Genomic DNA, 27,504 nt, shown 5'->3' on the forward strand with positions numbered 1-27,504 from the left:
CTATACTGGTGTGCACGTGACCTAGTGAAAAACCACAACAGTGACATCTGGATAGTAGGGAAACCTCAGATGGGACACAGCTATGGGTACCATCATTAATCTAAAATAATGTTTATAATCTTGCTGATAAGGGAAGCCTTGATTGCATTATTATGTATTCTGGGTAGTTTAAATTTATAAATAGAAGGCTCCTAAATAAAGTCAAAATTTCTGTCATTTACTTACATAATATTGTGGTCTCTATGAATAGAATAGAGGGGCAGAGGGTTAAGGAAATTGTCTTAGAACTTTTGACAGAAATCGTAATAATTTCCATCTGAAAAATTCGGCAGATTTCTGGAAAAATACAAAAGAACATAAAAAGCTAACTGTTAAGTTAGCTGTCAAATTCAGGTCAAAGAGTTTAAGCTTTTGTTTGGTAGATTTATATTCTGGAACTTCTTAGTAACTTTCTTATTCTGGACGAGTAGGATAATATGACAGTAATAAAGACATGGAAGCTTGCCACTGAGGTATCTCACCAAGGAAGAACTGAGCAGCTCAGTTCACAGTCCGTAATGCTTTGGCAAGCAGGGAGTGATTAGGCATGTACCAAAGAAAAATAATGCCTGTCCTGTTTTCCCAAACAGCCACCTTACAGTTTAAGGAATTTCAGTGTTCTAGCTCAATCAAGTCAATCAATCAATTATCTGTGTCAAAGAGAAGACCTGAATAAGGAAAATATCTGAATTAGTATACATTTTTACCAGCATTTTCAGGCATGCTCAAAATCATGGTACCACTTACATACTTCGCTTTTTCGATTCAGGTTGGCCTTTCTTAGAGTCTTAGAGTGGCTAATGTTACCTTCTCCCTACCTCTTTGGATGGTTAGCTACTTTACCTTTTTCTTTTCTTTCTTTCTTTCTTTTTTTTCTTCTTTTCTTTGCTTAAGTAGTGTTTCCAAGGAACCAACATAGCTTTCTTTATACATCCCCTGGGAATTAATGCTGGAGATGAACAAGAAGGTTCTGGCATACTCAAACTGGCCTTTTGCTGTCAGTTGCTGTTCTCCTCCCAAGCTGCTTATTGCTCAGAAAAGAATTTTCAGCCAACCCCAGGACTCTGCAGGAATAATACGATTCCTTGGGAGACTCATCACTAGCTGTTTTCAGGTGGGAAGCAGGCCCGGGTATTCACTATACTTTGTGCAGAGATTCAGACCTGGAGATGGCTGGGCTTGTAGGTCCTTTGTTACCTGTTGAGAATTGGGACAAAAGCAGAAAGAATGAATTGCTGCCTATCATTAGTTCACAATCACTGTCTTCTGGACATCTCCGTCCTAGTGCCTCCTATACCCCAAACTTAGTACTTGCCCAACTGAACTTTTTATCTCTACCCTTCTTACAAATTAGATATTACATTTATATATTCTCACTAGGATAATGGTATCACCATCTTACCATGCATTGAAAATAGTAACCTTGAAATAAGATTTTCTTAACTCTCCTTCTCCCATATACCTTCTTTTACCCCCATTTAATTTTTTTTCTTTTCTTTCTTTCTTTCTTTCTTTTTTTTTTTTTTTTAAATCAAGACCTGTTGATTGTCTCACCAACATATGCCAAACTGGCTTTATCTGTTCTGTCCCCAGTGCCATCTGCTCTTCTTCAGACTTGCATGATCTCTTGCTCATAGTGTTGTGGGAAACCCTTATCTGTCTGTTCTGCAGTGTTCCTTCCTGTTAATTTCTTCTTAACCTTCAAGTTTTAATTAACACATTGTCTTTGCTAAGTGTTTCCTGAACTTCCCACGTTAGTTCAGTATGGCCTTCCGTGCTCCCATGCACATCGTTGTAGCACTTACTCATGCTGTGATCCACATCTTTGTTTATGCTCCTGTTTCTCCAACTAGACTTGGAAGCCCTCGAGAAAGGACCTTTGTCTGGTATACTTTGAAATTCTGAGCACAGAGTAAATGCCCAGCTCTTTCCTAAATCAAAATGATGAATTGAAAATGTTCTGATGGGTTATGAAATCCAAAATTAGTGGTATAAATGGATAAAGGAGAAATCAGGAAGGTCTTACTATTATATTTTAAACACACATTATGTACAGCATTTATGTGAATAGGAGAATAGGTTCCAGGTTTTCCCAAACATTTCTCTCTTAAGCATTTTAAGAATGACAAGCAAATATGATTTTACACTGTGAATTTAGGATGCAGTAGTAAATGTGGCAAGTCTGTGCCTGAATCAAAATGCACAATATTCCAGCACTCTACCTGGTTCTGTCAGTATTCGATTCAAAAGCTAGTGGAAATTGCCAAATTGAATGCTTTTAAAGGGTTCATTGTTGACTGAAGGTAAGTTGAGCTCCAGGGGCCAGATGACCCAGAGCACAGTTTTTTTTTAAATGAAATGATTCATAATGAAATGATTCAGGTAAAAACAGACAAAAATAAAACCAATACATGAAAGAGGTTAAAATAGTTTATTCCAGGATATATAGTTTATGAATGGTTACAAAATGCGGTATCACATTTGAAATTGACTAGGATTTTGTGAAAATGTGCATTTATGTGCAAATGTAATTATGCACATGAAGTTATTAATGTAATAATTATTATAGCATACTTCAGCTTAATGGTGGGGTTTTGCAGCTTTTAGTATCCTCATGTAAATTACAAGGCACAACTTGAAAGCAAGAACATAGAACTTATTTATCTTTAGATCATTGCCTTTCAGTGGGGTGGGGTGATTGGAAGAGCATGAGGCACTCCCAGCCTCATCCCACCATGGCAGCATATCAGAATCTCTGGGGGCCTTTTCAGACTGCTCACTGTTCTTGGACACAGTAGGAATCGCCATATAAAGCTAGCTTTTCCTTGATGAGAGTGTGGTATTCTTGAAGAATATTAAGGCAGAAAAAATGAGAGTACTACTGAAAAAGGAGTCAGTGGTTGAGAACACTTTTGTTTCATATTTCAAAGATACCAAAAATAAAATGCCATTTATATTTTCACATACTCAAAAAGAAGCATTTACAAAATAATAATTTTGGTTTTACAGTTTCTGTCTTTTTTCTTAATCAAGTAAATATTGATGACTGAAGGGAGGAAATAGGATATATCAGTGACAATATATGCATAGATACCTATAACACATTTACATTGTAAATAAAATGCATGACATAGGAAGGCTGAACCAACTCTGCTTCTATTAAATGGTGGTAAGCCTCAAATATGTCCCTTTAACAAGAAAGTGAGAGATGCCAAAACTGAAGGGCATGACAGACTGCCCATTCTACTTAATAAGAATGGCTGGGAAATATGAATGCAAGACCACAAGAAATCTTTTTAGGTGTGTAACTGCAGGCACTGGTATACTCACCATTCAAAGCAATGTTAATTGTGTATTCAGACATTAAAGGGCAGTCATAGGTCAGAATTTAAATTTCTTCAATAGAACATGACTGTTCTTTGACACAAGTCAACTTTGCTGAGTTGCTGGCAACAAAAGCTATTATTGACACATATGTAGAAAAACTGGGAATCTGTCTATCTAGCCAAATCAGGATTCTTGAGTAGTCTAAAAAGAACAAGGCTGAAGGTTAAAAATGATAAATGACTCAGAATATAATTTATATTGTTCCTGCTTTTTTTTTTTTTTTAAGGTTATTATCCTTGAAATCTGTTGCCCTCCTCTTAATACATTAGCCATGCTTTCCTAGACTGGAAACACCACAGGGACTGGGGAATTTGGTAAACACCGAGTTCAACATAGTATCTCAGTAAGCAAAATTGCATCAGGTTTACAATGTGACTCACTTTTATAAAAAAATGTATATTATTATCCACTTGAAACAAACATGGTAAAAGCCTGTTATAATAAGGCCAACAGGTGATAGTCTTATCCCCTGAAACCATTATGTTAAAGACTTTTCTGTCCTATGAAAGAATATGTAACACATCATGTGCTCACTGAAAGAAGCTTTTAAAAGTGCTGTGGTGACACAGTGTTGCCATGATAGAGGTAGTTAATAAAATGACATGAAGGTTCTTCTAAAAATAGCCATGCTCCTTTTATCCATTCCTTTAATATTGAAACAGAAGAACAGTTGCTGGCTGAAGTTGTGCTGTTGAGGTAATACTAAGTTCTACCTTGGAATGACTTTGAAGAGAAGTCAGTATTTTACACGCAGATCATTTTTATTAACCAGCTTGATAAAGAAGTAATTTAAGATAATTAAGCACTTTAACTCTGACAGGTCGATGTTATTTAGTGACAGGTGTGTCATTTGTATGGCAAGTAGCTAATTTGACAGATTGAATCTTCTTTCAGGAGCCCCTCTCCTGCCTCCTTTTCCAGTCTTTAGATGTTAGCTGTTTTCCCATCCTTGGATCTGTCTTATTTAGGGAGGCTAAGACTGACATTTTATTGGGGTGCCTGGGTGGATCAGTCATTAGGCGTCTGCCTTTAGCTCAGGTCATGATCCTAGGGTCCGGGGATCAAGTCCCCAGTGGGGCTCCGTGCTCTGCGGGAAGCCTGCTTCTCCTTCTCCCACTCCCCCTGCTTGTGTTCCCTCTCTCGCTTCTCTCTCTCTCTGTCAAATAAATAAATAAAATCTTAAAAAAAAAAAAAAGAAGAAGAAGAAGAAGAAGAAGACAACTGTCTTTATTTGCATTCATCATATGTGATTGGGCCACCGTTTGCCTGAATCACTTTCAGTATAGTTGTTTATTTCATCTAACTCATGGTGAAAGGATTGCCTTTTGGGATTGAACATTGTTTCCTATAATCTCTGTGTTTTGCTTCTGACACTGAAATCAAACAGCATGTTGTGAGATAGCAGAGTAATTGTGTTTTGTGATGTTGACTCTGAAATTGGAAGACTGTGTCCCCAAATGCCTCTATGTTTCTATTTCAGAGACCTATGTGAGTCTATAAATCGTGAATTCACTTTTAGTAATTTTGGATCCTATTTCCATTTATTTGACTCTACCAACTACCAGAAGGACAAATTTTGGAAGTCTGATCCCTAGATAGAATTTTGTCTTAATTAGGGACACATTGGTAGGGATTGTCCCGGCCTCTCATGAGAGTTTTCAACTCTCTTGTGATAATAGTCTTTCTGAGAATTATAATCAGTTTGTCTTGGTTATCAGAGAGGCTACACATGGTCTTCTTAATTACAATCATCTTGTCCAATACTTCTGTCTTAAGATAAAAGGACTAGAATTCTAGGCAGACCTTCCTTATATTGTATAAGAGTAAGATTTAAGAGTGTTCTCTTCATTTTACGTCTATTACTCTACTAGTCTTATGTCTAAAGATTTTAGTCTTATGTCTAAAATCTTTTATACGCATAACCCATCATTCACTTGGGCAGAAGAAATAAGTCTCATGAAGACAGAATTTTTTAGAGTGCTGGTTACTGTATTTTCTCTCTCTATGCACAAGAATCTTGAGGGGCTCTTTAACTTCAGCTTTTAGGATAAAACAAAATGATTTGTTCAGAATGACTGACTCCCAATTATGTAAGGTAAAATCTATATAATTTAATTTCATAAATATTTAAATACATTTTGATAATCCAAAAAATGGAACTATCCCTACTTATCATAATTGTAATACAGCACAAGAGGTACATAGAAGAAAATAAAAATAACCTGAAATAATTTGGTGAGTATAGTGGTAGATTTTTTCTATGTATATTTCTCTGTATTTCAATAAATGGGTTTCTATCCTACATACTCTTTGAATCTGGCATATCTTCATCACTTTTTTACTGCTATGTGGATGTACCATAACTAATGCCCTTTTATTTCCCAGACATTTAGGTTGCTTTTAAAATTTTAGAGAATGGGGTATTGAACATGCATGTACTTACATCTCTACATTTGAGTAATGTTCCCCCTCAGGATAAGTCCAGAGAATTGGTCTGGTGTGGTAAAAGGTATAGTCACCTTTTAACTGTAAAGAACATTGCCAGATTGTCATCTAGGAAATTATTTCAATTTGTACTCCCTCTGAGATTTCATATGAGTACTTGTTTTCTCTCATTACCTGACAACACTGACTGTTGCTAATCATTTTGGTTTTTTGGCATGGTGATAGGTAAAACCTGACAACCAGTTTAATTTGCAATCCTGCCTGTTATTGAGGTCATGTATATCCTCTCATACATTTATTGGATATGTATATTGGTTTTAATCATTTTTCTATAGAAGTACTAGTCTTTATTTTCTTATTTCCTAACTCCATTTATGTAATACATTTTTTCTCAACTGTTCTAAAATCATCTGTTTCCAAAAACATCTTGAATATATTTTTTACTCATTCTTCTTTCCTTTGTTATTTTTTCCTATTCCTTTCAGCTGGCCTATTTTTTATGTGTTAGTACCATACTATTTAACTCTAGCAAAATATTACACTTTTTACTTACTCAGATTTTTATGAAATTTTCTATATATTCATGTGTTATTTTCCAGGAAAATATTAGAAACACGACTCCATATACTTACACATCATGCACATATAGAGTAGGTTCTGCTAGCACTGCCCAGCTCTTCCTCATTAAGGAATTAGTGTCAACCCTTATCCAGTAGGACTAAAGGAAGAGTTCTTCGTTAGAGTGAGAATTATGTCACGCACCCTCAATTGTTACTGCCCCACCCCATTTGGCCAAGATATTTGCTTTTTATTTTAAGTCTCCCGTGACTAATCACAAATAGTTTAAAGTCTTTGTTTACATATTGTTCAATGTTTGATTAAATACTGAGTCAGTGTTTTAAAAAATTATAAATGAAAGACCATTTCTCTTTATTCTAAAATGCAAAGTAGTTCTCAGATATTTAACAGTGTTAGGGAGTAATGATAAGTAATTATGTTGATATGTAGACAGTTAACAAGTTCACCTAAACAAAATTTATTTAAAAGTAGTGAGTAGCATTATCTTTTGAAAGTCCTAAGGCACCCTGTCAAGTGAATGTACACATATTACCATGTCTGTCTAGAAGTACTATTGCCCAAAGATTGAATATTGTTGTAACCTAGATACTGCCTGCTACACTTTTCTAAGGTAATTTAAGATTAACAGTCATCTACGGTACCCTGACCCCCCCCCCCTCTGTCCGACCACAGTTTAGTACCTCTCAGTGTCTGGCAGAGAATGAGAGCTCAGTATACTGTTTGTTTGTTTGTTTGTTTTAAATAAAGAATATACAGATGGACATGACTCTCCTCTCCCCTTTTCATTTGTTAGTGTTTGTTTCATGGATGGGCTTAAGAGGTTCTGAGCATTAAGATAGTAGACCAAGAGATTCAAAACCCGAGACTGTAGATGACATTAGCACTAGAGCTGTGAGGCCAGCAATAGACCCAGAGCTTAGCTCAGGCTACTTGAACCTCACACATGCCAAAGTTGGCCAAGTGGCTGTGGGAGGCAAAAACGAACTCTGTGGAGAAGCCAAGGAGTCAAGAGAAGCAAAGCAAAGAAAAATACATCTAGAGGGACAGAGAAACGGGGGAAAAGAGAGACAGAGAAAATGAGAGAGGAGAAAGTGCTGAGAGGAGGAAGTCGGGGATGGGAGTGAGGACGGATTACCTGCAAGGAAGAGGGATGTTCTGGCAGGGAGTGGAGAGGAATCCCAGAGGCAGTAGTCAGGTGGAAGTAGGAATGCAGGAGGCAGAGATGAGGAGGAGCTGCAGGCCACTTGCTAACGTCATGCCGCTTACTCGGGGTAAAGTCATCTCTGTTTCCACTCAAGGTAAGAGGAAGAGGGTGAGGAAAGCAGAGGGGAAGCCGAATTGCTGCAGAGAAGATGTCAGGCTTTGGAGCAGTGGGAGGTCACTGTGAGCTTCAGCCGTGCCTGTGGGAGCTGCTCTCATACCGACCATGTGGCCAGGAGTCCGCTCCTTAGGAAACGGGTCTCCCCATTGCTCCTAGGTAAAGGCATCCGTGTGTGTGTGCTGATGGGACTAAATGTAGAATCCGATCTTGCTTCAGCCGCCCCACCCTATTCCATCACTGTGGAGAACTTGAACTCCATTTAAGGGGCACTTTCAAAGGCCACAACTTATAGAATGTCTGGCTCAGTTTAGAAATAAACTAGATCATTTAGGCTATCAAGAACAGATAAAAGCAACCGAACCTGTGACAATGATCCCATATAGGTGACACATGGACTGAATGGAGCTGCTACTTTATCTATTTTATCTGATCATCTAAATTGAAATTTTTAAAAAAATCTTTATGTTACTAGACTCAGAACTCAATCTAAGTCGCTACTATAGACTATACTGTCAAAGCAGAAGTTGTTATTTACTATTCCTACAGTTGCTATCAGTGATTTTAAAAACATGGAGATTTGATATAGTGTTGCTAAGAATTATCTTTAAGTCCTGGTAAAATGCTCTGACTAAATAACAACATGGTGAAATATCCATCCACAGGTCCAGCAGGATGTTGCAGTCTCTTTCATTCAGTATGTATTCATGAACACTTTTGGTTAGACATTCTTGTGTGATTGTATTAAAATTCATTGTTCTATGAAGTGCCCATTTCCATTTTATGTTATTATTGCAGTGTACTTAGAGTAAACAGTACCATCAAATATAAATCCCATTACAGTTATATGGAGAAAGCCTACTTTTTTATATGTGCTTTGCATCCATTTTTACTTTGTGCCCTTTCTTGATGCTCGTTAAATGTTAAAAAAAATAAGTTAGAAACATCTTCCAGCCTCTTTTGTTGTTGATGTTGTTTCTATAGTGTGCAGCTATTATTGAGATAAGTCTTAGTATATTTTTAATTAAACTAAAGAAGATTGTTCCTATCATTATTTTATTCAACCAAATAGTACTTAAGAATGCATTATTTTTCTTAGACAGTGTAATTGTATTTTCTGATCTCAGTTGTTTAGAAACTTTACAGTGGAAACCATCAAACTCCAAAGCATTGTTACAAGGTGGGAGAGGGAGAAGCAGGTTCCCCACTGCGTGGGGAGCCATATGCGGGGCTCGATCCCAGGACCCTGGGATCATGACTTGAGCCAAAGGCAGATGCTTAATGGCTGAGCCACCCAGGCACCCCAAGGTTGCTAAAATATAAAAGTAAAATGTTTTTTTACTGTGGCTAACACTTTTGAGTACTGTTAGCCATTCTCATAAAAGGAGTACTGTGTCTCTTCAGTTCTCTATTCTCTTTGCTCTCATGTGATCTTTACTTTCAACTTCTATACTTAACATCTCTTTAGCTTATAACATAAGGAGCCTCTTGATGGCAAGAGACCAAGAAAAGAGAAATCTTGGTAACATTTTCATAGGGGATGTGTTTTATGAAGGTATTGTTTGTGTTTCTTTTAGTTTTTGTTTTTTTTAAAGGGAGCATGGAATCTCAGAGTTTGAAAGAATTTCAGAGGTCAGAATTGACCTAATTTATGCCTTTGATAAATAAATGAATTTCTTTACTCTGTGCAGGGTTCCAGTTAAACATTGTAGTATTGACCAAATTTCAGAGAATATAAAAAATTGAAGGAATCTTAGTTTCTAAAGCTAAGATTTTTTTTTTATTATGGCTTGGAAAGGGATCAAATATCATAAATGTTATGGTAACACATTTAACTTGAGTCACCATATGATTTTTATCAAATGAATGGCATTAAACAGATGTGATATAGAACTCATTATGAAAGAAGATCCACTCAAGGGATTAAAAAAATTACCACTATTTATTTAAGGGTTTCCTTTACCAGAATTTAGAGGAAAAAAAAAAAAAGTGATCTTGATATTTGTGTAATAAAAGGCAGCTGTTGCTACCTCATTTGTTGACTAAATGGAGAGCATTGCTTTCTTGGGATTCCCTGGAGGGAAAAAAAATGCCTAGCAAATGCTGGCAAGGATGCTGGGAAGATATTCCCCTAATAGAAGTTGTAGTCAGTAATTTCATTCACTCTCAAATTCCTTATTCGCTCATTCCACTTTTTCCCCCTTTGTTTATTAAAAACTAAGCAGTTTCTTTCATGAGCCATTCTATTTATACTTTTACAGTTTTGATTCCTTTAAGGTTCTTCCATTCTGAAAAATATTTCTAAGGTATAGTTCTACCACCAAAGAGAGGAGCTCCTTTATACATTCTGAAACCTGTCTTATATAACATTCTATGGATTTTAGCATAGATGAACATATGGTTCACTTTGATTACTTGATTTTTAATTTTTAAATTAATGAGATAGATTTTTCAACCAACCACTTTTCAGCTATACTTTTTAAGAAAAAAATCTAGTAATTTTCATGTCTCATATAACTTATGCATATATTGGAAATCACCCATAAAGAGTTTATATACATTTGGAACAGACTCTTCAGACTAAGGCTCTGCCCATAATGGTTTTAGATAATGGCTCTACATTGACTAAATAGAGAGAAAGTAGAATTCAATACTAGTTTAATCCAAAGAAATAATATGGAGAGTGTCAGAATTTTTTAGATAACATTCAGAACGTAGCATACAGCTTTATTTCAAGAAGGCAACTCTGCATCAGACTATTTTTTGCCTCTTATTATCAGTGAAGCATTAACCATACATCTGGGATCAAGTTGAACTCTATCACAAGACATGGCCACCATGTTCTGGAACCTCCTCCAGTAAACGCATTTTCCACTGATAGAGACGGGCTCATATAACATCATCTTAGACTGCTGAACTAGAAGAAAATTAGTTCTAGTCATAACTTTATTGCTTACTGTGTGGTATTAAATAAATATCTTAGTTTCTGTGATCAATAGCTTTTTGTCATGGATGTCATTGGTGTGAAATACTCCTTGTCCAGCCCAACTCATAGGGCTGTTTTGAGAAATATGACTCTTGTTAATACCTTCCACAGTGCAAATGTTTGTATTCCCAATTTACTGAGAGCCACATTTTTAATATATATTATCTGTGGCAATCACAGTGCATTTCAGCACCTACTTTATTTGAAGAACAGGCAGATAACCTTTTGGAATCTTCTGGCTTTTTCATACAGGTGCACATACATAAAATATTGCCTCTAAACACAAGATGGTAAACATAGTAATAACAGTCCATGTGCTTCCTTCGATCTTCCTAGAACTCTGTCAGATTGATTGATTGATTTAAATTCTGTCAGTTTTAAGTGACAACCACCATGAGAGGTTTCCGAGACAGTGCTTTATTTAGAAAATCACAAAAATCTTGAGGAGTTCAAAAGAAGAAATGTAAATATTCATTTAAAATATTTGCTTGTTTACTATTTGAAAATAACTACACTTGATGCTTTGGAGAAATATCAGTCATATTATTGCTTTATTGGTAAATTGATAGGGACACAAAAATGACTGGTATACCTCCTACCCTCTGGTAGCTTATTTCTTCCTTGAATAAGTAAGCAGTGGAGCTGAGTGAAATAAATGGCTACGCTGAAAGTATAAATAACCTACAGATGGACTATAAATAAAATCCAATATAAATGAATATAAACTGAATATGAATAAAATATGAATACAAGTTAAAATGCAGTTAATCTAGGCTCAGGGAATTGGCAAAGGCTTTGTGAAAGGGACCTGCAGGTAAGCTAGATACTGAAAGGTAAGCTGGATTTTCATAGAGGAAGGGGAAGTTGGGGATTTTAAACAAAAGGAACTGCAAACGTACAATATGAAAGATGGTGAAAGAACACGGCCATCAGAATGGGATGCATGGAATATGCAGTGATGTGTGAAACTAAAAAGAAAAGTTGGATTGGTGAATCCCATTATTAAAAAAATCCGCATTTGAAAAAAAAAAATCCTGTTTGATTCCATACATTTTTTTGAATAGTCTGAAATATAGAATGGGATATGTGAAATTGGAGGCCAGAAGCTTTCTTGAGTCCCAGCCCCAGAGGCCAGCAGCCTGTATGCGTTTCCAAATACTGTGTCATAGATGGCTGAAACGCAACAGACCTAAAGCCAAGTTTATTCTTTCCAACCTCCCATCTGCCTGTAGTCATTGATGATATCAACTTATCAGTCACACAATCTAGAAATCTGGACATTTTCCAGAAGTACACTCTCCTCATGTACCCCACCATCCAGTTGACTGTCACATGTTTTTGTTATCTGCATCCTAAATATTGCTGAAATCTGGCTTGTGTTCTACATCTGTGAGTGTTTTATCCTCCTGCCCCATGTTTGTCAGACCCATGTTCCACCTTTCTCTGCCCTTTGGATTTTGGAGGCTGTTACAGTAGCCTGCATCACCAGGGTCCCCCCTGCCTGCTTTCCTCTTGGGGAGTAAGACTGCCCAGTGGGAGGCATCAGCAGGAGAGTGAAGACAGGACAGAGAATAGTTCATTTTCTTTTTGGTTCTTTTCCTGGCACACTCCCTGCTTGAGTGCCAGGCTTCCATCTCCCTTCTTGGTACCCATAACTATGCCCACATTTCTGTAAATAAATAGCCTTTTCACAAATTTGTCAGCATTAAAACCCTGCAGGAAATTTGTTTTCCTACCAGAACTCTGCAACATAGAATCCCCTTTTCCAGTTAGGACTCTGGGCTTTTGTAGCAGAATTCTAACTGGTCTTTCTCTTTCCAGACTGCATTCTTCACACTGCTTTGGAGAACTATGTTTTTTGAACATGTGATGTTATGACAGTTTGAGTAATAGGTGAATATTCTGTAATGACCAATGTATGGCATTACTTAAATCATATAATCTGTTTTGTTAAAAAAACAATAAAAACAAAAACAAAACGCATACTCCAGTACGAAAGGGAGATGCTATTGTTCCTGGCATAAGTATGAAAATATTGCTGTTTTTCTTTACTTAATATGAGTTTGTTTGTTTTTGTAATTTTTACTCTGGGGGTGGAGAGAATTAGACACTCTGTATTTGTATAATAGACAAATGTTTTATAACTTTTTTGTTACAAGAATGTTGCTAACTGCTGATTTGTTTACTTTCTGACCCAGATGCTAGAATTGAAAGAAATGCCCCTAACTTTTCCTTAGAAAATTTGAGTTCCATATAGAAAAGGGCAAATCTAACATTAAGTCTGAAAAAGGGTGAGAGAATCTTTTAACTGGTAATATGAAGTAGGGTTGGGAGTCTTTTCTAGATGCTCATGAATTATAATTTAACTTAAAACTAAATATGTTATTTAAAATGCTACATTCTATCAGGTATTTAAATTCCCAAGAGTATTTTGCATAACCCTTTTCTACATCTTCTCAGAGGACAAATCACTTTAGACCCCTTAGCAGTTGGCAGGCGTACTGCTGCATATGATTAGCTCAATAATAAAAGCTATGGTTGGATTTTTTATTGAGTTGCTCCACACTTAAATCATTAGGATAATTTTATTCTTCTGCCGTGATTATCTTAATGTTTTAATACCTATCTGGTATAAGTTTCTTTTGCCATTTGATCTGTTTCCAAAAATTAAGTCTCAAGAAACCTAAATTATAGACATATTTAATTTTTTTTTAAAAAAAATCTTACTTGCCCAAATTGAAACTCCAGTCTGAATTTTGTTAGAATGGAAGTACAAATTTAATGTATTATTCCAAGAGAATTTTTGTATAGTTTTTCTCCTTTTTGTCCTCACCTCATTCTGTTCCTTTTTAATCATTAACTTCCATTTTATCTATATTTACAGCTTGACTGGATGCCTGAGGATATATTATATGGAACACGTTTTATTTTTCCAATGACATATTTATGTAGAATTAATCAAGGGTGATATAGGAGGACATGGGACTTTCTTAATTTTATAGATGAAACAGTTGGGTTTAATGAAATGGAAATGGTTAGAATAAATGTGATTATTTCAGCTCTTGATGGCAGTCTCATTTTGATAAAACCTCAGCTTTCAGATACAAAATGTGTAATAAACAGAAACAGACTTTAAGTAGACATCTGACCCATCCCATGCTATGAACCTGCCTTGGGAAAACAAATAAATTATACTTCATCATTTTCTCAGTAGAGAAAATGAATATTTTCACAATGGAATTATAATAATATTACTGAAAACTTGAAAATAAAATAGCTGCTAATAAAACAAAAAAATCTGTGTCTTCTTATTAGAGCCCCACTGAAAAACATTTATTGTTTTGTGTCTGTATATCGTTTATTTGTCTAGAATGACTGCTATTAGGTGTTCAAAACACTTAAGAAACCTGAAGTGCGTGGGAGAGGGATTATTCAGGAGATAGTCTAAGTAATGTGGCCAAAGTTTTTCAATTTAGCTTGATGGTCTCCTGAAAATTACTGCCCGTATCTCCTAGCTGTTAGAAACATTGCTCCCTATACCAAAGGAATGCTGTCTTGCAACTTTCAAGCACCAAAGTGAAAAATAATACACAGCTCACAGAAGTTAGTAGTGTAAAAGTTACCCAAGAGAGAAAAGAGGAGTATTCGAGTTAAATGAGCAAGGAATGATTAAGTACATATGGTTTGACTGTAAGGAGGACATGGCAATGTGTTTAATTAAATACAAAAGCCACTGCAATTATTTCATGACTTTAACTCCTTGATATTTAAGTTCCTTATTCAAATAGAAATTACTAGAATAAATAGGATTTGTGATATTTTTGTCATGTAGTATGTTTGTTTTTTTTAAATGTCATGTTAATTATTTATGGTTGGTATTAAAGTAAAACAATTATTGCCCAAGTAAAGAATGCAGCCTCTTAAAGCAGGAATAGAAAGTTTTGTTCTAGTTTTGTTTTGTAGTAGTTGTTGTTTTAATGATTCAAGAAAATTTCTTTTAGACCAGCATTATAAAAGAAGAGGATAATGAAGTGAGAAATGTGAAATACTTCACTCGTCTTCTTGTTAAATTAGGACTATAAAGTTCTGCTCAATGTAACAAAAATGGCTATTCTTAATGTATGTTATCACCAACATTTTTTAATAATAGCAACTATTTAATGATCCTTTGCCATGTGCTTATAATACTTATTATTCTTTATCATGGGCCACTTACCAGCAACGTGATACACGTCATCTTAATTTCTCTAACAATCCTACAGGATAGGAGTTATTTACTTGATTTTATAGATGAGAAATTTGAGGCTTAAAGAGATTAATTTTCCTTTCTCGATTTCACCCAGTTAGAAAGTGGCTGATCCCAGATTCAAATAGATATGTAAGGACAGACATTTGTAGAAGAAAAGGAAACCTCGAAAAGTGACTTAGAAAGAATGAGTACAAAAATAAATGGAAAATTTAGCATGGATGGCATGAGTTAAAAAGATAAAAATAGGAAAAGAAAAAAGAATAAGATGGGTTGAGTCAAAGTCTAGTTCCTTGAGTACTTCTCTTGTTAGGGAATTTTCAAACATATGTAAAAGAGAAAATAATATAATGAAACCTCATGCACCCACCACTCAAGTCAGTAATGACCAACTTGTGGTCAGTTTTGTTTCCTCCATACTCCCCATTGCTGCTGAATTAAATCAAAGAAAATTATATATATATATATATATATATATATATATATATATCAATATATATATCAGATCATTTCATTTCATCTGTAATTGTTTCAGTTTCATTCTCTAAAAAACAAGGGCTTTAAAAAAAACCAAACCTAAAAAAATCATTAATATTATTAAATATCCAGTCAGTATTAAGATTTTCCTATTTGCTACATAAATGTCTTTGATAGCTCTTGAACATTGCTGGGAAATTTCTCAAAAACTTGCTTAAAAGTCAATGACAAGTTCACATATTTTATCCCAATTGGTCTCACTTTACACCACAAACTCTTTTAATTTCCCTCTAACTTTTTACTGTATTCCTGAAAGTAGCTCTTTTTCATTCCTGTGCAAGCCCACAATCTGAACTCTTACTGACCACACACCCAGAGGACCACTTTAACTCCAACCATGAATTGTATGGTATTTCTGTCACTTACTACCGGTTCTCTTCTTCCCTGTGGTCCTAGCACTTTTATGTAACCTAATTTGAAGACAAACTCTTCTTCCTGTGCTCACTCCATCCCCTTTTAACACCACTGAGATCTTATACCATCAACCTAATTACACTCTTTCCCATTTTATTCTTTTGGTATTCACCTACCTTTTCCCTTATACCTAAAAATGCTGAAGTTTCAGTGGTTAAAAAGAGAGGAAGAATGCATGGATGGGTGAGGGGGTGGGTGGATAGATGGATGGATAGGTAGGCAGATAGAAAAATCAAAGAATGGATAAGGAAGATGTGGTCCGTATACACTATGGAGTATTATGCCTCCATCAGGAAGAATGAATACCCAACTTTTGTAGCAACATGGATGGGACTCGAAGAGATTATGCTGAGTGAAATAAGTCAAGCAGAGAGGGTCAACTATCATATGATTTCACTTATTTGTGGAGCATAACAAATAGCATGGAGGACATGGGGAGTTAGGAGAAGGGAGTTGGGGGAAATTGGAAGGGGAGGTGAACCATGAGAGACTATGGACTCTGAAAAAACAATCTGAGGGGTTTGAAGTGGCAGGGGGGTGGGAAGTTGGGGTACCAGGTGGTGGGTATTAGAGAGGGCACGGATTGCATGGAGCACTGGGTGTGGTGAAAAAATAATGAATACTGTTATGCTGAAAATAAATAAATTTAATTAAAAAAATCAAAGAATGCAACTTTTTTAGGACATTGTTCATCACATTGTTTTGGCTTTCCTACATAAAAAAGTGAAATGCTACTTTTGAATTTTAAGTTTTCTTATAATGGTGCTGTAATTGTCCATTTACTTTGGGTCTCTGATCCCTAATGATACCAGACTAGCTGCTCTGTGTTGTGTTCCTCAAGCACTCAGCCATGGAGTGTTGTCAAAACATCCTTTGCGAATTTACCTCCACCCCTTCTTTTTCTTTGTGCTACCACTATCCGCATTGGAATCCTGTACATTTACTCTGCATTCGGATTGAAATCAGCTAACTCCTCTACTGCTGTTAGATCTTCCAATTTCTAACTCATCCTATATTACCAACATATTAATCTTCTCAAGTACTATTTTTGACCACATCGTTCTTTGACCATAAAGCTTTAACCATTTCCTCATTGTGCCTTCTGGAATCTGATTATACTGGCATTCAAGGACTTCTCCCTCCAATCAGGGCCAAATTGACCATCCTAGGCTATCTAGCCTTATTGCTAACTCCTCCTCGGCAGATTTCCGTGTTGCAACAAAACTGGATCACTAGCTGCTCCTACTATGGTGCTTCCATGCTTCTGAGCCTGCCTTATGAATCAGCTCCTGTTACCCAAACCCCTCCTCAGGCAGTATTCTGCAATGTTCCTAACACACCAGGGTTTCCACTCTTCTCTTTCTGACTCCAGTACCTTTCACTCCTCTTTTCATGACAGACCCCCTTTATATTGCAAAAAGTCACATCACAAGGTATTTCAAGCCCATGGATGATTATGTTTCAGAAAAAAAAGATCTCCCAGGAGTCTCAGGAAGAACAAAAAAAAAGTTTAGTCAGCTTATCCAGACCTAAATCTTGGACCTTAGGCTTCAAAGCCTCATCCATTTCTTTAAAATAAACTTATTTTGACTAAGTTTTGAACACTGATGTCTGACATCAGAATGCCATTTTAACAATGCCCATTGTAAGGGCTCACAGTCCTGACAGATCTGTTACCTAGCTGTCTCGTTCTCTCCCTGTTGGCAATACCCATAGTAGGCCCCAGTATACTTAAAGGCCACAAAATTAGAATAAGAGGAACTTGTTACATGAGGTTTAAAATGTGTCTGGCTCAGATGCTGTTACTAAGCCAAGTCTACTTGGCCAATATTATGGAAGGGTCAAATTCATGCCTTTGGTCATCCATCTGTCCCTCTGGACACTACTTAAATGAAAGTGGGCAGTATTTGTCTCTGTGACTCTTTTTCCACAGTTAACCTACTGCCCTATTCTTCTGCTGAAGCCTCTACCTTTATTTATGCTGCTGTCACTCATGTGGACTCAGTTGGCTGTCCTCATATTGTGCAGACCTCTCTTTCTCTGCTAAGGGACTCTCTGTACCAGTGCTTTGATCCACTCTTCAATGGCATTTAATTCTTAGAAGGTAGTCTCCTTCCCTTATTTCACAAGATCTAAGGAGACATTTCACTCAGCTAGGCTCCAGGTACTGATGGCGTACAGTTTTTAGTTAGAAGAAATGTTTCCCTTACAGTAGTTTGGTTATAATTTTATTATGACAAGTATCACATTGATTTATAGTTCTTCAAGTGAATCTCTCAGGAAACTATGTGCTCCTTGAGACCAGATGCCATGTAGCCACTGGCCAACAACAAAAATTAAACACCTGATCTGTTTCAGGTATACTTGTCCATGGAGGCTGGGTAACAATGTAAATATATTTAAGTTTTGTGGAGTTAATTACAGAAAGGTTTAACTAACCCAATAATTATAGCACACTTAGAACAACTAAATATGTTTTAGTCTAAACAGGTTTTACTTAAAATTATAGTTTTTATAAGACCATAAAATGATTTTTAAAGAATTTTCCACTCCTCATTCTTTCTTTCCCAGTGGCTTCTTCTTAAATTTAAAATATTTTTAAAAAATAGTTTCTCATTTTAATGCCATGGTAATACTCATGGCTGGTAAAAAGCAAAAAGGAAAAAAGAAAATATAGTGACGTACCCTTTGCCATAGTTTTACCTCTTTGGTCAGAATTTTGAGTAGTTTTGTTTTGTTTAAATTAATGATTTAAAATGATAATTACTCTAATAAAGTCATTTTCCCCATAATGCTTTCTTTTAAACATCATCGGTGAAAATACACATACAATTACACATACAATTTTAGTGCAAAATTGAAATGTTAATAGCAAGCTTTTAAGAAACTAAGTAGAGAAATGTTTATTACTATTAATGAATGACCAACAGCCGTTGGTCTCAAGTGAATGTTCTGTTCTAGTCAAGTGCCTTCTGTTTCATCCCAAGCCATCTCCCACACCCTGCGTAAAAATTACAGCCATAATCAGATTTCTCTCTATTTTTATTCTGAATTTTGATCCCAAGTCTCTAATACATTTACACAGAATTAAACGTGACAGCATTTTAACACTTCTTAAATATTGGTGTCAGTCTTTCAACTTTTCTATATGTTTGATAATTTTGATAATCAAAGTTAAGACTGAAGTTTTTTTAAAAAGTCACATAGAAATATTGCATTTTATTTCATTCCTAGGGAGGTAATACTACTATATTTCTATACTGCCGTATATACCTTAGAGTATTAGGGTACATATAGCATGTACTGTGTCTTTTAGAAATCATGAATGTGTCATAGTCTCCTAGTAATTAGGAGTTTTTACTATTAAATAACTATATAAATTTAACTTGCGCCTACTATTTTTTTACAAATGTTGCCAGAATTTGACTAAAATGTGACTGATTTTTCTATAGCAGCAGAATGAACTAGCATTTCTAGTGCTATGACAGAGCACAGGTCTTTATTTTAAAGAGCATCCTTTTGACCTACTGACTTGGGCTTTGCACAAAGTCAGTGGGATGGTAGCTGTTGCCAGTTGAACAGAATAGGCTTTGGTGCTGCCTGCTGTCATTCAGGCTTTCCCTGTCATTCCTGGGCTAGCTCCTGCTTTGGCTGTCAGATGGACGGTTGCTGTGATCACAGAGGCTGGGAAGTCCTGAGCTCATTTTTCCCAGCGCTGTCTGCTCTGATACATCAGCTTTGGGGGCTCGTGCAAGAAGACCCTTGCCAGGCCACACTTCAGGATACATCACTTTAGGGAAAATACTGAACTATGAAATCAGTGAAAGGAGTATGGCTCTTCTTTGCAGTTGCTTTCAGGCTTTTAGGCCTGCTCCCAATTCATTCTTCCCTTCTCCTCCCCTATCTGACTTGCACAGAGCTGATAAAAGGCTTTGATTAAATTCTAAAGATAAAAACATAATGCATTTTCATAGTTGTCTTAGTCCATTTGGGCAACTGTAACAAAAATATCAAAGGCTGGGTAGCTCGGTAGCTTAAATAGCAAACATTTATTTCTCACAGTTCTAGAGTCCAAGATCAAGATGCTGGCAGATTCAGTGTCTGTCTGGGGACTCCCTTCCTGCTTTATACGCAGCCGTCTTGTCACTGTCCTGACATCGTGGAAGGTACAGGACAGTTCTCTGGGGTCTTTTTTTATAAAGTCACTATTCCTATTCATGAGGGCTCTGTCCTCAGGACCTAATTACTTCCCAGAGTCCATCCCCAAACACCATCACTTTGGGTGTTAGGATTTCTTTCTTTCTTTCTTTCTTTCTTTTTTTTAATTTTATTTATTTATTTGACAGAGATTGAGATCACATGCAGGCATGCAGGCAGAGAGGCAGGCACAGAGAGAGGGGAAGCAGGCTCCCTGCTGAGCAGAGAGCCCGATGCGGGGCTCGATCCCAGGACCCTGAGATCATGACCTGAGCTGAAGGCAGAGGCTTTAACCCACTGAGCTACCCAGTCGCCCCGGGTGTTAGGATTTCAACAAACGAATTTTGAAAGGACATAAACTCGCAGTCTGTAACAGTGATGTATAAGTACCTTCTATCATATAGTACAATGTAAAAGATGCAGGAAATAATGTATGCAGTTTCTCTTCTGAGTTGTCAGACATACATACGAGTTCGACAAATCTATGTCGCAGCCATAATAGAGCCCAAACATTTCCCCAGATGTTGGGTAATTGGGAGTAAATCAACAGTTCTTGAAACACAAAATTTTAGAACTTGGTAAAATGCAAAATCTTCTCTGGTTTATTTAATGTAGAACAGAGATCAGTGAGACTCAGAATTGTTTCAGTGGCTTCCCCAAGGTCATTTGTGATAGACCAAGCAAATGACATATTGGTAACAACTATTAGTACAGGTTGTTAAATGTCTGCAAAAATCAAGGTATTCATAATGTAAAGCTGTCATACTAAATAGTATAGTATACACAATATAGTGTATGTTACATTTTACACAAAATGAACACTTTTCCTTAGGCTGCAAAAGGATAAGGACCAAAAGCACTTATTCTTCACATCACCTTTTTTTTGAAATCCACTTATCTCATTGCTTTTGACAGATTTGTACAGACTGAAAAATATATTTTCCCTAAGGAATCATTTCCCTTGATTTCTATTATTCAATTTGAAGTTTTCTAGCTATGTTGAATTTTATTAAAAATATAGTTATTATAGAACTCCATTTGTTTACTTTTTTTAAAATTTGAACTCCTTATTAGCTTTTCTTCTGTTGGAAAAAATAAATCCTCCTGTATCCATGCAGGCAATTACGAAGGAAGTCTGAACCCTTTCAAATGGTGCTTAGTATTTTGAAGCATAAAAGGTATAATATTCAATTTTTCAATTTTGAGGATGATAATGACAGTTCTGTGACTACAGAACATTAACCCAAGGTATACTTACATTTCATGAAGTATCTAGGTCATATAAAAGCATATTGCTAATGGCTTTCTTTCCTAATGGATGACAATGAGAAAAATAAGATAGGGCTCAAAATTAAAAATTCTGAAGATTATGAAGCATGTTTCTGAGGCATTGCAGGTATTGAATATTAACATTGTAATAATTTTATATCAAATCTATCTTCAATTTTCAGTTCTTTTCATCTTATCACTGGTTCCTACCTCACCTTTTTAAAAAAATTTTAGTACATTTATAAATATGAACATTACAGTAAGAATAATGAGGCTTCATAATCTTCAGACAGCATCACTCAGTGGAATTTAGATATTTTCAGTATGAATATTGCTATCAGATTCATTTTCTCGGGACACTGTTTTGTCCAGATACTTAATTTTTCAGGCTTTATATTGCACTTCCAAATCAAAACTAAACATGTCAGATATTCAAGATCTTTCATAACCTGTGTAAATCCTGTCTATTCCATATTCATAAAGAATGACCTTTGTGTTTAACTTGAGGTTAATTCAGTAAACATTTTTTATAAAAATATTACTATCTTTATTCTAGTCTTTGCTTCCTTATCTTTGCAATGCTGATCCTCCAGCTTGGATAGCTGAACGTAATCTTTACTCATTATTTAAGGCTTATCCATGAAGCTCTGTGAGTCTGTTCCCTTCTGCTGTAGACCTACCCCTAATAACCATGCACATACAGAGCATTTTTTTCTTTCTCTGAATGACGATTATATTATATCACTTAACAACTGATTGTACAATCTCCGGAATGGCCTTAGACTGTGTCATGATCATGAATTTATGAGAAATTTATTGTCAGTGTTCATGTTATTTTAATTTAGTGTGACCTGCCATGTCTGGGTCACTTTGGGAGAATTCGCTTGCTGTAAGTCGGATAAGAGAAAACCAGTGAGCTTGAGTCAGGTTCTCTGAAACTACTAAAAGATGTGAAGTTTCACTCAAATCTTAAAAATGACCCAGAATATCTTCCAAAGGTTTTCTAAGTCTCCTATTGCTGATGAATGCATTTAGTTGTTTACTTTTTCAATTTACAAAAGCAAGAATAAAACAGGAATCAATGAAGAAGCAAAATAAGAATTTAAACCATATATAACATCATAGTAGTTTAATGAATACTATTTCATGTGACTGGTTTCTTTATTGACTTTTAAAAACCAATTGATGTGCCTTTCGAAAAGCCTTGTGCTAATTAGGTATATAATTTTTCTTTCATTATAGATAGTCATTGTGGTGATTTCTATAGCACAGTGTGATTTAGTTAACTACTTGAGATTATAATACTTTCAGATCAGGTTGGCATACCTCCTTAGTAATTATTATTCCTTTCCAGGAATATAACCCACCATAAAAAATTTAAAAAAAAAACCTGCATTTTATTTTGCCATTCTTGGCACAGCTGAAATTTTCTGTAAACCTTATTTAATTTTCCATCTCATGAGAATGCAGGAAACCAGAAGTCCTGATAAGCTACCTGACTCGGTTGACATCAGATAAGCTTTGTCAAAGATGTGTAATCTAGTCTTTTGAATCCTGATCCAGTATATTATCTGTCATGCAAGAGAGACTGTAATTTGTTCTACATTTAGTATGCTAGAATCATCCAATGGCTGACTAACTTCAATTACGTTTTTGCAAACAGAAACCTTTATTTATCCTGGTAATGTATTTTGTTTATTTCCAAAGTCTTAATTAATTTATTACACGAGATTCTAGCAAATAAAAGAAATTTTTCTAGATGTGCTAATTTCCTAAACAATACAAATTTCCTAAACAGTACAATGTTTCCTTATTTTATTTTATTTTTTTAAGGATTTTATTTATTTATTTGGCAGAGAGAGATCACAAGTAGGCAGAGAGGCAGGCAGAGAAAGAGAGAGGAGAAAGCAGGCTCCCCGCCAAGCAGAGAGCCCGATGCGGGACTTGATCCCAGGACCCTGAGATCATGAACTGAGCCGAAGGCAGAGGCTTAACCCACTGAGCCCAGGCACCCAATGTTTCCTTATTTTAAAAAACAATTTCCTCACTAGTTATTCTGTAAAATAGGTTTATAATATGGACATTTTCTTTTCCTTATCTCTTGTTATTTCAGTGTAAATGCATTAATTAATAACTTTGCTGTGACTTGAAGGTTTCTTCCTCATATTTCGTTTTATAAAGAATATGCACAAGACATGGATGAGGTTGTTACCACTGTCTTTTTCCTTCTTCTGGCACCTCATACCATTCATAAGTAAGAAAAGGGTCATTCAATCACTACTAGAGTGATTGAAATTGTTCTTCCTGGAACAAATCTGATTCAAGTATGTTTCATAGGTAGTTTGAAGAATGCCATCAACTTGTATAATCTGGGTGTTATTATGGTCCAGCATTTTCCTATAATATCCCAATAGGATAAATAAAAAGAAGTATACATATCATCCATGACTTTCTTTCATCTTCTAACATATTCATAATATGCCCCTTACATTTTCCTGGTTATTGTTGCCATGTCTATTCCATCCCCTCTCATTTCTTGACAGTTTTGTTCCATGGTCTCCATCGCTCTTTCCAGGGCTCCTCCTATCTCAGCTATATCCATTAAGAGATGCTGCTAAAGATTAGTTCCTTCCCTCCCATGACCTCGTCCTACGCACACCTCAGCCCCTGACTCCTGGTCGTATCCTTGGTAACAGCGTAGCCTATAACTGCGGATCCTCTAGAACCTAATTCAGCCTATCCTCGTCTGACTATCACTTCCCTCTGGTACTTGATAGTATCCAACTTTCCTTTATTTGTTTATTTTTTAAACTTTGTGCTGTGGAAGTATCCAAAAGTAGAAAGTAAGTATATAGAACCCTCATGTTTTGCCAGTTTTGTTTCATTGACTATATATGAACTAAATACAAGGTAACATATCATTTCACCTGTAGCCATATTAATATGCATATTTAAAAGATAAGACTTATTATTACTGTCAACATGAAAAAAATTAACAGTAATTTCTTAATATTTAATCATTTTTTAACCTCAGCAAGACCACAAATTCATTGATTCCAGTCTTATTTCACTGCTTCTCACATCCATGACACCCTCTTTCCTCTCTTTGTCTAGTTTAAATCCCATGACAAGTCACTTTAGCCTCCCACATTACCTATACCCTCAGTTCTTCTTCCTTATCTCTCTCCATTATACTCTCATGGCCATAACTACATCCATGGTTTAATCAAACTTTCTGCCTCCTTCGTGCTGGCATCCCTGCAGCTGAAAAAGGTGGAGAATAACTCACAACCACATTGACTGTTCTCATTTTAAATTTATGCTCTAGAGAGTCCTCAATATGTCCTGTAATTATACTGTATTTCTGTAGTTGATTCTGTTTCCTACCATCCTAGATGATGACTTACTACCCCTGTCATCATTCTCTATCTAACACATCTTCCATAATCCAGGGTCTTCTCAGTTGAAGCCCTTGCTTCCCAGTTCATGGAAAATGTTGAAGCATTCACAAGAGAACGTGCCCAGCGCCACTACCACACACTGGGCCTTCTGTCTTGATATCATAGGTGATCTTTTCCTGGTCTTTATTCTCTGTGCTCTCATAAATTTATTTTTACACTAGATTTGCTCTTCTATTGCCTCCTCAAAGACTTTGCTGCAGAAATTCTTTCCTTCACCACCCACCTCCCACCATCTCCTACATCATTCAGTTTCACTCATTTCATTAGCATGCAGACAGGCCATTATTTCCCTCACCCTAAAACAGCAAAAAAGTAAAACCCCGTTTGACCCAGCTTTCCCCACGGCTACCTCTTCATGTCACTGCTTCTTCTTATAGCCAGTTTACTCAAGAAGAGTTGCCTATACCTGCTATTTCCAGTATCTGTCTTCCCCATTACCTCTTAAATGTCTTACAGTAAGGCTTCTGTGCTTATCACTCCCCTGAAACTATAGTGTCCTTTGCTGACCTTCTCTTGTCCCAGGGCACAGTCCTTGGTCTCCTTTTCTTTATCCAGTCTCCCTTGGTGACTTGGATTTAATTGTCATCTCCACACAACTGACACCCAGTTGGCATGTCTGGCCTAGACTTCTCAACTTAGCATTCCACCTGGCCCCTCAAACTTAACTAGCCTTTTTAATCTTCTCCCTAAAATTTAACGTCGCTGTATTCTTCCCGAACTTAGTTGATGACAACTTGGTCCTTCACATTGATGAGGCTAAGCATTTTAGAGTCAGTCTCTTTCCCCGCTTTTCCTCTGATATCCTATGTTTCATCCATTCAGAAATCCTTTGGCTCAAAAGTATCTGACATTTGGCCGTTTGTCTTCATCATTGATGGTGACTCAGACCAGCAGCCGTCACCCCTCACTTAAATTGCTCCAGTAGTTCTAACGGGCCTGCCTGCTTCTACCCTGGCTTCCACCCTTAGCATCAACACAGTAATCAGAACAAATCCTTTCAAACATAAATCATATCGTCTTGTTGCCTCAACTGAAAAGCTTCTCATAGTTTATAATCTTATTCAGGACAGAAGGCTGAAGGCTCTATAATACCTTCAAGGCCTTGTGATTCCATGTCCTTTCTGCTGTCTCCTTGCTGCTTCTTGAATATGCCGGGCAAACTCCTGATGTTGGGCCTTTGCACTACTGATATCCCCGGCCTGGAACACAATTTGTCAGGATAATCATGTTGATGACTAACTCCATTCCTTTTTATGTCTTTGCTCAAAGGGTGCTTTCTCAAAGAGACCTATCTAGAAAGTCCCAAACCCTACCTTCTCAATTTTGGGGGGCTTATAATCCCCTTACTCTTTTATATTTTTTCCCCAGTAAGCTTCTCATTTTACAGAGGTGCTTGGTGGCTCAGTCGGTTAAGCTTCCAGCTAGCCCTGCATCAGGGCTTAGTAAGGAGTCCGTTTATCCCTCTCCCCACGCCCTTCCCCCACTCATGCAAGCACACAGGCACTCTTTCTCTGTTCCTCTCTTTCTCTTTAAAATAAATAAATAAATCTTAAAAAAAAAAAAACACCTTATAACTTATTACCGAATTTATCTATTTATTATATTTATTGCTTATGGTTTCTTCCCTGATCTAATATGCAATCTTCACCAAGAGCAGGGATTTTGTGTTCTCCAACAAATAGTATGTAGACAGTCTAGTCATTTTGCCCTTCTTCCAGCATTATTTCCCTCCACTGCTTCTCAGAGTCAGTAATGGTTCTGTTGCCGATAGTTAACTTGTACTCTCTCCATTTTAGGAGTCTGTTCTTTAGGAAATTTCTGTGTTTATCTTTTTAATCGTACTGCCTTTTTGCTTATTCTGTTTATTTTGTCTGCTAAGCTCATTATAGGTATATATATTTAATTTTCTGGTCTTTTAAGTCCTATGTCCTTTCTCAGCTTTGGCTGCTTCCTACCTATATTTCTATTTCTTTAAGATTTATTTCTCTTGGGGCGCCTGGGTGGCTCAGTGGGTTAAAGCCTCTGCCTTCCGCTCAGGTCATGATCCCAGGGTCCTGGGATGGAGCCCCACATCAGGCTCTCTGCTCAGCAGGGAGCCTTCTTCCCTTTCTCTCTCTCTGCCTGCCTCTCTGCCTACTTGTGATCTCTGTCTGTCAAATAAATAAATAAAAATCTAAAAAAATAATTATTTCTCTTTCCCAGTATCCCAAAACATTTATTACTAACAGCTAGTTTCAGAGAGGTTGCTTTTCCCCATAAATATTTCCCACAAAAAATTTTAACACTGGTTTCCACCTTCCATCTACCTGTCCCTTCCCATTACCCTGTTCTGATTTGGGTTTGTCCTTTGCTCAGCAAACCTACTGAAATGCAGATTCCCTTTGACTTAAAACCAATATAAAATTACTTAGTTCTGCAAATCTGTATGTAGTCACTTGTTTATTTTCATTATACTTTTGCATCTTCTACTTTAGGAAATGCACACACATTGTGTGTGTGTGCATTTATACTTATATACACTTATACATTTATAAGTATTATGTATTTGAATATTTTCCATTGTATTCAATTACTATTGAAAGAAAGGAATCTCTAAACCTATACTTATTGAGTATCTAAAATTGTT

At 36.3% G+C, this 27,504-nt stretch overlaps 1 protein-coding gene across 3 annotated transcripts in view; it reads left to right on the forward strand.

Moving 5' to 3' along the window:
* Positions 1 to 27,504, forward strand: part of FAM83B (family with sequence similarity 83 member B) — an 81,505-nt gene that overhangs the window by 39,058 nt on the left and 14,943 nt on the right. The window lies entirely within an intron of this gene.

The sequence above is a fragment of the Neovison vison genome, chromosome 1, assembly GCF_020171115.1.
Source record: "Neovison vison isolate M4711 chromosome 1, ASM_NN_V1, whole genome shotgun sequence".
NCBI lineage: Eukaryota > Metazoa > Chordata > Mammalia > Carnivora > Mustelidae > Neogale > Neogale vison.